This window comes from Mastomys coucha, unplaced genomic scaffold, assembly GCF_008632895.1.
Source record: "Mastomys coucha isolate ucsf_1 unplaced genomic scaffold, UCSF_Mcou_1 pScaffold14, whole genome shotgun sequence".
Classification (NCBI taxonomy): domain Eukaryota; kingdom Metazoa; phylum Chordata; class Mammalia; order Rodentia; family Muridae; genus Mastomys; species Mastomys coucha.
Genome location: NW_022196896.1, coordinates 4,255,435 through 4,268,257, shown reverse-complemented (window position 1 = coordinate 4,268,257; position 12,823 = coordinate 4,255,435). Strand labels below are relative to the sequence as shown.

At 43.9% G+C, this 12,823-nt stretch overlaps 1 long non-coding RNA gene across 2 annotated transcripts in view; it reads right to left on the bottom strand.

Annotated features, from left to right (window-relative positions):
- Window positions 1-2,116, bottom strand: part of LOC116088980 — a 5,728-nt gene extending 3,612 nt beyond the window's left edge. For both annotated transcript variants that reach the window (XR_004118082.1, XR_004118083.1), the window contains exons 1-2: window positions 1,951-2,116; window positions 580-848 (exon numbers count right to left, since the gene is read on the bottom strand). This is a non-coding gene — a long non-coding RNA (uncharacterized LOC116088980). The remainder of the gene's footprint in view (window positions 1-579; window positions 849-1,950) is intronic.
- Between the last annotated feature and the right edge of the window lie 10,707 nt (window positions 2,117-12,823).

Sequence of the window (12,823 nt, the reverse complement as noted above, 5' to 3'; positions counted from 1 at the left end):
GAAAGTTGTTCAGTTTTTTCTCTCTGTCTCACTGTTTTCAGGACCCAGCAAGCCTCACAGCTGGTGGGGAGATGAAACTCAGTGCCACCTTTGCGGCCACTGGGTTAGTATTTTCCAGAGACTCACCTCATGGCTTACTTTCCATACACATTTAAACAGAGTAGAACTTTGGGTAAAAAGTCTCCATTTGATACTTTTTGTAGCAAAGCTTTCAGGCAGGCTATGCCATTTGCAAATTAGTGAAGCACTGGTGACCTTTACAATAAGAATGAATTCTATTGGCTGATAAACAGAGCTCGGGGCTAGGGCTTAGACAGGATCCATGATAAGAGCAAAAATAGATTCTATTAGTGGAGGATGCACAGTACACAGGGCTTCTTACCAAGGGATGTGTTCTGTTCACTGAGAGACAAAGCTCAGAATATTGGGGCCATTCAGGTGGAGGCTCTCCTAATGGCAAAGGATCACCAAGTTTGACCACGTCACTCCAGCATGCCCAGCTAGCAAGCATCGTTTATTTCCTTCGGTTGAAGAAAATAGGCCCATGTGATTGACAGTCCCAGCTTCTCCAATACTTACTCTAAGATGTGCTTCCTATACCATTGCCTATTTCCCTTGGCATGGGTGGGTCACAGCTGGGCATGGGTTGCTGGCTCAGGCTTTTTTCATAGGAGGTTTAATGGACGTGAGGACTTGTTCCTGTAGAGACCATGCCTGGGGACTCTGCCGCTGCACCCGTCCTGGCTCTGCTTCTTGTGCTAGTAGCTGCTAATGTGCAACAGTCTCCTCTGTGGGTCTTCACTACCTCCCTTTCTTCATTTTTCTCTCCTTAAGTGTCTAAGTGTGCTCTGTGAAACAATAACGGACCATGAGAGCGTGGGTAATTTATAAAGAATAGTTTGTAAAGTAGTTCCCATCTTAGTTAGGTTTCTACTGATGGAAAAACAAAACAAAACAAAACAAAACAAAACAAAAAACCAAAACCAAAAGCAAAACTCCACGACCAAAGGCATCTTGGGGAACAAAGGGCTGAGCTGCCTGACATTTCCATATCACAATCCATCACTGAAGGAAGTTGGGGCAGGAAATCAACATGGAAACCTAGGGGCAGGAACTGAAGCAGAGGCCATGGGAGAATGCTACTTATTGGCTTGTTCTTCATAGTTTGTTCAGCCTCCTTCCTTATGGATCGCAGGCCCACCTGCTCTGGAGTGGCACCACCCACAACATCAATATAAAGGAAATGCTCTATAGGCCTTGCTATGGGCCAGGCTGATGGAGGCATTTTTTTTTTTTCGGTGCAGGTTCCTCTTCCCAGTTATATCTAGGTTTGTGTCAAGCTGACAGAAACCTATGCCACATATTCTAGAGACAGGAAAGTACAAGGTTGAGGGCTACACACTGGTCAGGGCCTTTTTGCTGCATCAGCCCTCTTCGGAAAGCGGAAGGAAATATGTGTAAAAGAGAGGTGAAGGAATTCCAGTTTTTATCAGGGTCTAATCCCACAAACTAACACACTTCTTTCTTTGCATCAGTAATCCATGTAGGAGAGCAGAGCCTCTAGGCCCTGATCTAATTTTAAATGGCCTATCTCAACACTTCGGATTAAGTAACACATTCAAATCACGACAGTAAGAATTGTTTCTAACAAAGTCTTTGGTGCTATTTTCTTACAGGGTTCAGTGCTGCGTTCTCTGCTCATATTTTCCCTAACTTGTCTACAGTCGCTTTCCATAGTGACTTCTGTTTGTATAGGGGAACAGAGTGTGGGGCATTTCAACTCTCTCTCCTTAGTCTGGTTCCTCGGAGCCAGAAGAACAGAGCTGAAGCCAATACCCTCAAGTAGAGGAAAAAACCCGAGAGAAAGGAAACAAAGAGGCACGTAGCCCTTGAAACACACAAACACAAACACCTCACTTGCTTTTCTACATTGTCTAACTTTGGATGTACCAGACCCGATGCCAAAGCTCTTCCTGTCGCCACGGACTGCTCCAGGTGGCTCAGTGGTGCTCCTACCAGATCCCGCTGAGAGCACTCAGCGAGGTGCTGGCTGCGTGCTTCGCCTGGGTTGGTTAGCCGCAGCAGCACCCTTTCCCTCTGACTGTACACGGCACGGATGCCCAGGCTCTCTACAGTGCCAGGCGGCATACTAGTCTCAGGCAGAGGTTTTAGGAAGCAATTACTTACGTTTTCACTAACTTAAACATGTTATCATTTCAGAAAACTGTCACCTGATATTTAGTCCCGTGACAGTTTTGCCAATCAGTCTCAAAGTTTGATCTGTATGCCAGGAAACTGTTTAGCACACACCCTTGGAAACGCAACTGCCATTAACCCCTACCCCTGTTAAATTAGTAAAGATGATATTTTAAATCTCTTAAACTCTTTTTACGTCCCTGGTTTCGTAGGAGTTTTTGAGTTTTTTCCAAAAAATACACACACACAAAAATACACATATTTTCCCGCTCCCAAGCTTCTCTTCCCTTCAGAGACTTGGTGGCCCCTGACATCATGGCGGATGTTATGGTTTGGCTCTGAAATGTCCCTAGCATACTCATGTGCTCTCTAGAGCTGTTCTTGAGGAAGGTGTTGGGACAAAAGGTCTTGCTGGAGGATTTTGGCCTCTAGGGGGCAGGTCTGTAGGGTTTCAGCTTATTCACGCTCCTCGATCTGTCTGTATCCAGACGTACCTAGATATGAAGATCTGAAAGACCCCCATAGCTGGGGAGACCCTCACTCAAGTCTCGGGATGACATGACCACCCAATAACTCACGAGAGACCGATCTTGCTGCAATCACATGAGGTTTATTGGGGATATCAGTACCGGGGTCGATCTCGTGACCTTGCCGGCCAGAGGAGTTCGACCACGAGCACTAGGAGTATCGGGTATTTAAAGGGAAAAATCACAAACTGGGGGGGGGGGTGAAAGGGTTACCAAGGAAACGTAACAAGAGAACAATGGAAAATTCCAAAGGAACCCACTACTGCTATCCTGTTCCTGGAACTGACCAGTCCACCTTCCTGGCTCGTTACAAAGACTTCCTATGCCTTCTTTAAGTAAAGGTTATACATTAATACATTTCCATTAACATGCTTTTTCCAAATTTCTAAATTCGGTCTTTCAGATCCACTGCTTCTTGTTCCTGTCCCTGAGAGCAGAGCCACTTAGCTATGACTGTCTTTGCCTCTTCTCCCCTGTCAGTGTGAGTCAAACAACCTTCTTCCACCAGAAGCTGATTTTATCAGACGTTTTCTCACAGTGACGTAAAAGGAACCAATACAAGTGTCATACTTAGGAGACACTGTGGAATTTTGCCTTGGGACATCTTACTGAGAATACAGCCCTAATCTGTGTGTCGTTTGGTTTTGCTTTGCTTTGCTCGTTTAGTTGGTAGATTACTTGCCATGGGTAAAATCCTCAGTATTACATGAATAGGGCATGGTGCTGCATACCTGTGATTCTAGCACTTGGGAGGTGGAGGCAGGAGGATCAAGAGTTCAAGATCAGCTCTATGGTGATTTGAGGCTAGCCTGGGCTACAGGAGATCCTGACTCAAAAACTATGTGTATATATATATATATGTGTGTGTGTGTGTGTGTGTGTGTGTGTGTGTGTGTGTGTGTCTGTATTTTTTGGAAAAAAAAAATTTGGCTTGGGATTTTCCCCTTGTCATCAGTCCCTAAACAATATGAAAACTTAGTGTAGAAGTTATATTCTGGTTTTGTCTCTCAGCCCTATGCTCCCAGAAATAAGACTCAGATGCAAAATATAGTTACAAATACCTTGGCCATATAGTTAGGTTCTTCTGTGACTAGATTGTAAATTAACATAAATACTACCCAACATTCTGCCACGTGGCTGGTTACCTGTGCTCAAGGACATGCTTCTGTCTCATCACACCTTCCCAGGCAAATTCCCCAGGCCTGCTGCTATCTCAGAATCCACCTTCCTATAGGATGCTCCACCCCCTACTTTCTGCCTAAGCTATAGGCCATCAAATTTATTACTGACATGTACCACATCCATCTCTACAACTTATGCCTGTATAAGACATTAGGAATTATAAGTAATTTAGAGATGGTTTGAAGCACATTAGAAAGAGAGGTGTAGACTTTATACAAACCCGATGACATTTCATATTGGAAGGTAGAGCACCTATTGGTTTTGGTCTCTAAGACCCTACAATCAGTGCCTTACAGTGAGTCTGTGTTCTGCTGGTGTAATCAGCTCTGGCTTGGTAGTAATACTGCATTTATTTCCCCTGATACTTTTGGACCAGGCAGTTTTTTCTTACCCAGAATATCTTCAGTCTTTCTGTATTATTATGTTTGTAAAAGAAAGAAAATAAGAAAGAAAGAAAATAAGAAATAAAGAGAGACAGAAAGAGAGATAGGGAAAGAAAGAAAGGAAGGAAGGAAGGAAGGAAGGAAGGAAGAAGTCATAGCATTCACCTTCCCGGCATCCATCTTGCCTCGTGAGGTTCCCTTCTCAGCACAGCCCTGTCTGCTTTCAGCCCACATGCTCAGGTGGAATTCCTTTTATTACTCAAGGATGTATCATGGATGCTGGGCCTGAGAAAATGGTACCTTCTGTGGGCTGAGTGTGACCTTCTCAGAACCAGGGTCACTTGCAAAAAAACGATTGCAGAGTTCTCCACTAGACCTAGAAGCTGAGGGGAAATGAGGTTTGGCATGATTGAATTGTCTGGCACAAGCCGAGCAGGTATTCTGGCCATGAAGAGACAGCAGTGGTATTAGCAGCGAGCTCTGCATAAACTGGCCATGGATCTTTTGTTTGATTGTTATGATTTCTTTACTAAGTCCATTCATAATGGGTTATCTAGTCACACCCCTCCATGCTCCTTACGTAGAACACAGCACTGATGATATGGGAAGATGCATATAAAGTCCTTAGACACAGTGCCTTCTACAAAGGAGTGGCTCAGTAACTGTTATCATAGGTCTATCTATTGATGATGGGATTACATCAATATATTTAAACAATTTTAAATAATATGCTTCCTGTCCAATGAAACAGTTGAATTCTTGCTTTTGTGTGGTAAAGGATGTTGAGGGAATATTGGGGGAGTTACATGGGAGTGAAACCAAGACTGGATTTCCTTTCACTGTTTTCTAGACAATCAGATAGACTTCCTCGGGTGTAAAGATTGCTTCTTCATGCTTAAGCAAGTCTCTTCACCATGTCTGGTTTTCAAGGGCATCTTGTCACTCTGGCAACAGGCTAGAAAGGTGTTCATAGAAGCCTTTCTTTTGCCATTCTGACTTTTGAGGCTCAGATGCAGGACAGCACAGTCTGACCGTGTCACTCGGTGCTTTGTCTGTCTGACATAGTCACCAGGTCCTTAATCCAAGTTTTAAAGACATGTTTCCAGTTTCTTAGAACCTTAGAGAGGAACCACCCTGTTGCAGGTGAATAGCTGCCAATCTGGCAGATGGTCCTCAAGTGGAAAATTTACTTGATCTTTATTTTGGAGGCATTGTATCTCATTGGTTTGGGGGGTATTTTCTGTGGCCCAGGCACAAAGGCCTTCTTCTCTGAACAGTTAGTATTATTCTCTCCATCAGAACTCACATCTTGGCTTGGCTTCTATAATTTTATCTAATAGCCTGGACTCTCAGTATTCCTATAACAGTAATAGTTACAAAACACAGAAGTGAGATTTCTGCCAGATGTTGGAGAATTGCATTGTATTAGTGTGAGATGTTCCGAAGTAAGTGGTCATTAGCGCCCTCACCCATTTTTAGCTGAAGTGGATTTAATAATGCTGACTCTAATTTTCTTTTGGTCTGGTAATTACGGGGTGTGTAATTTTGGTCCAAATAAAGGTTACAATCTGCTCTTATTTGTCTCAGTTCTCACCCTCTCCCTGCCCCCCAGCCCCCTGCGCCTTGCATCTAGAACAGACTATCATCTCCATTTTCAAACTCCTATTGTACATTGCTACTTTCTACCACACTCAACGAGATAAAAAGCTCCCTAGTGCTTACCTTGTAAGAGAGATGATGTTGACAAATAAATGTGAGAAATTTACCAGTCCATCCAAGTGTTCAGCAAGCCATCCTTGAGCCTTCCCAACAGACACTGGCTATAAACAAAATGAAACTGGCATTATTCTTATTATTAGATATTTTCTTTATTTACATTTCAAATGTTACCCCCTTTCCTGGTTTCCCCTCCAAAATACCCCCTATTCCCTATTCCCTCCCCTCTCCCCTTGCTCACCAACCCACCCTTTCCCGCTTCCTGGCCCTGACATTTCCCACCACTGGGGCATAGAGCCTTTACAGGACCATGGGCCTCTCCTCCCATTGATGGCTGACTAGGCCGTCCTCTGTGTACTCTTTGGTTGGTGGTTTAGTTCCTGGGAGCTCTGGGGGTACTGAAACCGGCCTTCTTCACATCCCGTGGCAATGGCCTCTCTTCCGGACAAGAGAACAGGAGTCCTCTCCCTTAGAGAAGCTCCATTACAAAGTGGACTCATTCTCCATAACTGCTACTCTCATTTCATATTTAAAAGCTGAAATTTAGGATCACAGTTGTCCTTCTCCTTCAAACAGGTACACTCTTAGATTATGTCAGGGAGTAGTAGAATTCAAGGAAATTGAATAAATCCAAGTGAGCTCCCAGGTGGAAAACAAAGGTGATTAATGAGAAAAGGTATTCCACACATGAGATAAACAGGAACCTCACAGGCTCATCCAATAACAGTGTTGATCCCAAAGCTCCCGGAGGCTGAGGTGAGAGAGGAATTTCAGGGTTTAACATGGCATTGTTCGTATAAAACCTAAAACAAATACACAGAGTGCTGACATCATCTGCGAACACCTGTGCATATTACTGAAGCATCGAAGTAAAAATGGAGCCATGTACATGGTCTCAGGATGCTGTTAATTCCGAGGCTGTGGAGTGTACAGCCCTAGGGAAATGCTCAAACAGGGCATTCGAGCGTTTCTGTTGGGTGTTTTCTTCCTTCCCTCCTTCCATTCCTCCTTCCTTCCCTTCCTCTCTCCTTCCTTCTCCGCTCTTTCCTTCAACTTCTCCTTCACAAGGTTTCAAAGAAATATTTTAGTTCCCTTTGTAATTGTATGTCTTGAGCATTTCACATGAGCAGCATGTTCTACAAATTTAAGGAAATGGTGTTTCTTGCCTGAGTGTGGGAAGGAAGATATGGCATTTACCACCCCGGAGGTCAAGTCTAATTCTAACCTGCTGTCCATGTTTTATGAATGAGAACGTCAAACCTGAAGAAGAACAGCAATTTCTTAAGGCCATAAAACTGGACCTGTAAAGGATATAATTCACGTCCACACTTCAGGGAGTGGGGCCTCAGCTTCAGCATATTTCACAAGCATGGACTGGAAGCAAGTCCTTCCTAATGATACCATACATCCTGCCCTTACTCCAAGGTAAGTAATGGATTCTTCACTGTAGACATTGCAAATGGGTGAACATTTTTCTGAAAGGACAGGTTGAGCTCGAACAGAATCCAAGTCACTGAACAAATTGAATGTCTAGTAGTTGCAAGACATTATACATTTTCCCTAGACAAGGCTCTCATAGATCTATTTCAACTAACCTTGTGATGAATTTCCTCTTAATTGCCCCAATTAATGCACAGACGTAATAATGTCTTAGGTTAACCAGGGGAAGGAAGGATTAGAAGCTGCAAACCTAGGAACCCTTTATCCCAGAATATGGCATCTTCAAATTCTAGCTCTGGATCACATATTGAGAAACAAGTTAGAACTGGCTAGATAAACAAGGATAGCAGCAGATAGGTGTCATGACAGAGTCACGTTACCAGGCTCTGGAAATAACAGGCATAAAATCCATTCTTCCTGGGTCCACCCTGGGATGTCTGTTGTAAAACCTCATGAACCAAGACGGATGACAGATGTGTTAGAAAAGAGCCCAGAGAAGAGAGTGCACCACAGAGAGTGCTCTGCGTCAGCAGATGAGAGGCAGGCGCTGGTCTGTAGTGCATGGTAAACAGGAGGTTCTGCTGCCTGGATCAGCAAACGTGAAACTAGAATAATTGAAATAGTTTTTGAGAGCTCTACTTTGAGACAAATTCTAAAAACATTTATCCCCCCTCAATAATTTTTGAATAGCTGAACTTTGTTGTCCTTTGTTATCACATTAGGAGATGTGATAGCCATGTTTCTCCAGTGTTCTTCTGCATCTAGGATTTTAAGTCTGTTCCTGTCTCCAAGGCTAAATGTGGCTCAGACAGAATACTGGCTCGATCCTGTTTATGAAGAGACTCTAGCCAGCCTGAGCATGCTTGCTAAAAACCGTTAGATTATTTTCCTCCAGCTAGCCCTTCCTTTCTCTTCCCTTATTTGGCCAATTCCTCCTCCTGAGGCTGACTACCAAGGTCCAGCTATCAAAGTATTGAAGTCCAGCAATCAAAAGCCCCCTTTGGGTTACCCAATTAACAAGCCCAGTTAAAATTAAACACTCATCTTTTACCACAAGATTCCCACTTTTACCTTTATAAACTGCTATCTGCCTATGGGCCTGGTCTGTCTCCTCTCTATGCAGAAGTAGTCCTTTGTCCTCTGGTACAAATACCCCTCCCTCCTCTCCCTTGCCTCTTTTCTCCCCTCTCCTGTGTTCTCTTGCCCATCTCCCTCATTCTCTATCTCCTCTCTTTGTCTCTTATCAATGCCTTCTGCCCCTCTGGGACAAATAAAGGTTCTTTGTGCTGAGAACTTGGTCTTATGGTGTCTTGAGAGGACTCCAAGGTTCTCTGAAACTTGCCTATGTTTCTGAAACTTGCAGAAGTTTCTACGTTCCTTGATATGCCTGGGTTGGGGGAGCTGGTGGAGTTATCACAACATGAGGCAGGGCTTGGCAGTGAGGATGAAAATAAGTCTTCCAAGTCCATCAGGGGTCACATATATGCCTGCAGAGGGCCACACTCAGCTGTCCCTTGTAGTTTCATGAGCTCATGGTGGAAGAATCTGAATGTGACTGGAGGCAATGTAGCAATAGCAGCCACCAGCTCCCAACCATCCCAGCTCCTGCCCCAGTCCATGGTTATCACTACCTCGGGGTCATCAGAGGTCTGCATGATTGAACATCCAGGGATGAGGTGCTAATGGTGGGTGGAGGAGGAAGAAACATAAACAGTGGTGGTGTTGATGGTTGCATGTTTCCATGCTTACCTGGGACAGTCCTGCAGGTTAACATTTTTCCTGAAAGTTGTTAAAAGCACATTTCCCTTTGCTCTCAAGAGGAGTCTGTGTCCGAGTGATGAATTACATCATCCCTTCAGAATGGTCATGGGGCACAGGACAAGCATATATATTGCTCATATTAATTCAGACCAGAACATGAACACCATTTCCTCGAAGTTTTGGCGCTTCGATGCTTGTGTTCTGACTCACAGCTGAGCAAAGGGGCAAATGTCAATGTCATCATCATCCCTTACATCCAAGCACTGTGGAGGCTGTGAATTTAAATGGTGCCTGTCTTTGAAACTGCAAATGAGCCCTGTCAAATCCACGGGGTTGTCAGTGTCCTTGCTGAGGCTTGGCGGGGGCTGAAGGACTCAACTCATCAAATAGTCTTCCCCAGGTTTGACAGAATCTGAATGTTCTGTACAACAATTGCTCTTATACAAACTAGCTTTCTGTCTGAATGTGAACAGCTGAGCCACATATATTATGCAGAACCGATGAGAAGATTTTTCCATATATTCGTGGAAAAATGAACCGATGATCTTTATGATCAGACATTGGTGACGATCAAGCTCTCACACCAAAGAGTGAGAGATTACATCTGAACAGAAAAGTGGGCATTTAAAGCAGATTGTAATCTTTTGCCTCTGCAATCATCTTATTCATGTATTTCTCTCCCATCTGGTAGCATTTTGGTATACAGCCCATGTTCAAGATCACGGTCACAATGGAAGCAGGATACAGAAACGAAATGAACTTCAACAATAGAAGGTTTCAGATATTCTGGGCAGTTCTCCCTATAGGCCTTGGGCTACCCGATAATGAAATGAAGGTCTCAGGGCTCATCAGCAAACCACGAGGCAGTTGAGCTCTGTATTTCGTATGGAGAAAGAAGTGGGAGCACAGAGTTAGTTTGTGTAGGAAAGAACTTGGCAAGTAAGTTGATTAGTACTTCAGGGAGAAAGGATTATGCTCCACTCACCGTCAGAATACAAAATAGAGATGTGATGTGAATTTTTGCCTAGGAAATGTCTTTTCCAGAATCACATAGATAGACCAGTTGAAGTGTTCCCCATAAGGGAAAGATAGTACCTTCCCTTTCTTAAGACTGTAAGAAAAACCTGGAGCATTGCTGAACAACAATACATTTCCCAGATATATGCAGAAGCGAGAGCACGGAGTCCGCCTTGTTCCATGGGCTCTTGAGCATGACCTGAGCCTGATTAGGGACCTCAGGAAGACAGAAAGGTAGCAAGAAAATAGAAGCTCAGCACAGGACTCACAGGTGTTCAGTCCACACCACCTGGAAGGAGACAGTTCACAGGCGAAGGGCTCAACCCCTCTGGTCATTCTTTGTCTTCTCCCCTCAAAGCCTCAAAGGGAAAGAGAGGGGACAGGTAGAGTTAGGAGGGGAGGCAGATGCTCCATATTGAGCAATGTTTCTGCCAACTTCATATACCGAGAGACTGGAGGCAGTGACCCAAGTTTGTAGCTATGTCTACAGGATGCTGGTTGGTGGCTTGAGCTGCTGGGACTGGCTCTATAAGCCTGTAGAACTTACAATTCTCCTCAGTCTGGAGCCACAGAGGCAGATTTAGGGCAGCCACAGCCCATGAGCAGCTGCAGTGGCACCCAGGGCACTGAGAAGTGACTGGAAGGACCTAGCACAGAGTCACTTCCTCTGGCAATGCATAGGAGGCATTTGGGGTTATTGGATATGGAGATTATTTCTGCAGTCAGTGAAACTGTGTGCCTTAAAAAGAAACAGGTCCTAGGGACGTGACCTTATTTGGAAGAAGAACCTTTGAAATAGTTGCAGATCAAGTAGGTCTTAAACTCTGTGACAAAAGAGATTAGACACAGGGAAGGAGACTATGTGAAGACGGAGGTAGAGATTGGAGCTATGCATTTGCTTAAACATGCTTACACCTGAGGGATACCTGTCCTTAGGGAGGTGGTGGAGACAGATCCAAGCTGGCCATTTCATGCAGTTGAGATTGGAGATCAGGATAGGTACACGAAGCTGTGGGAAAGAGGAACAGGACAGGGCCTTTCCAGGGGTGGGAGCATTTGAGCTGTTGCCCTCAAGAAGTGAGATGAAGGTGGGAAGGAAACAGAAACAGGTGTTCTGAGCAGAGGGAAGTGCCACTGAGGTGAATCTTGAGGGAGTGACCATCACAGGCAGATCCTCTATGTGTTGTTTCTTACTCTTGTGACAGCTGGTAACATGCTAGACTGTTTGAGATAGCCTATTACCTACATTCTGTTTCGCTGAAGATGACTTCTGGGTTCAGAGTCTGTCTTGGACATGGGCAGTGATTATAGAGTAGAGATGTTCTGGGAGGAATGATCCATGCTTATCTTGGTTAGTCTAGAAGTGCTTAATTGAATTGGGGAATAAGTAATTCACCCGCATTATGAGTGCAGGCTCAGGACTCTTGAAGTGGCTAGTGGTAGGTACAGAAAGGCACTATGAGCTAACCTGGCCCATGAATAAGTTTCCAAAGTTGTGTGTGTGTGTGTGTGTGTTCTCATGTAGAGGCCCAGAGGTCAACATAAGGTATTTTTCTCAATGGCTCCCCACATCATCATCATTGTCATCATCATAATCATCATTGTCATCATTATTGCTATTATTTTTTAAGACAGGTCTCTCACTGAATCTGGAGCCTGACAATAGGTGACTGGCTGGCCATCAAGCTCTGGAGATTCTCCTGACTCTGCCTTCTCAGCACTGGGCTTATGGGCAAGTACCACTACATTTGGCTTTTTATGCAGAGGATGCTGTAGTCTGAATTCATAGCTACATGTCTGTCAAGCATATTAGCAACCGAGCCATTTCTTTAACCCCAGAAAAGTTTCTGTTTAGTAGGGGAATGGAGCACCGGAAAGACTCCCTGTTTATTTATGTATTAATCATCATCATCATTATTAATATTTTGTGGTTCAATCAGAGCTTTTCATATACTAGAGAAATATTTTAGTGATATGCAATATGAGTGATTACCTAATCTTAAAATGAAAGCATTTTGAATGCTGAAACCTTTATATTATCCAATTTTGAAGGTGTTCTTTAAATTTTAAGTCAGGTTTAAGAATTTACAGTTAACCCCGTAGGCATTCTATTTTTTAATTAGAGGCAGATATGCTTGGTTTTCAAACACTGAGCTTCAGCAGTTGCTCCAAATGTGTTAAAAGCCTCTTAAGCTAAAAGAGGTTTAACTGGACAGATTCAACATAGGATAAGGCCACCAATCTCCAAGTGATTTATAGTTTGAATGTTCTCTAAGAGTCATGTGCTGGGAACTTAATCCCCAATGTGAGAGCATTGAGAAGAGACTCCACTGGAAGGCCTGGATCCACACTCAAGAATAGATGAACATCACAATAGTGGAAGTGCATTAGTCATTGTAGGACTGGGCTTGTTACAAAGGGTTTTAGTCTCTGTCTTACCCATGCTTGTTTGTGTCTCTGTCATGTCATGATGGACCACCAGCCCCCATCAGACATTGGCACAATGCCTTTGGATTTCTCTGCCTCCAAATAACCTCTTCTGTTTATAATTATCCAGTGTGACATATTTTATCATAGCAGCCAAACATTGTCTAAGACTAT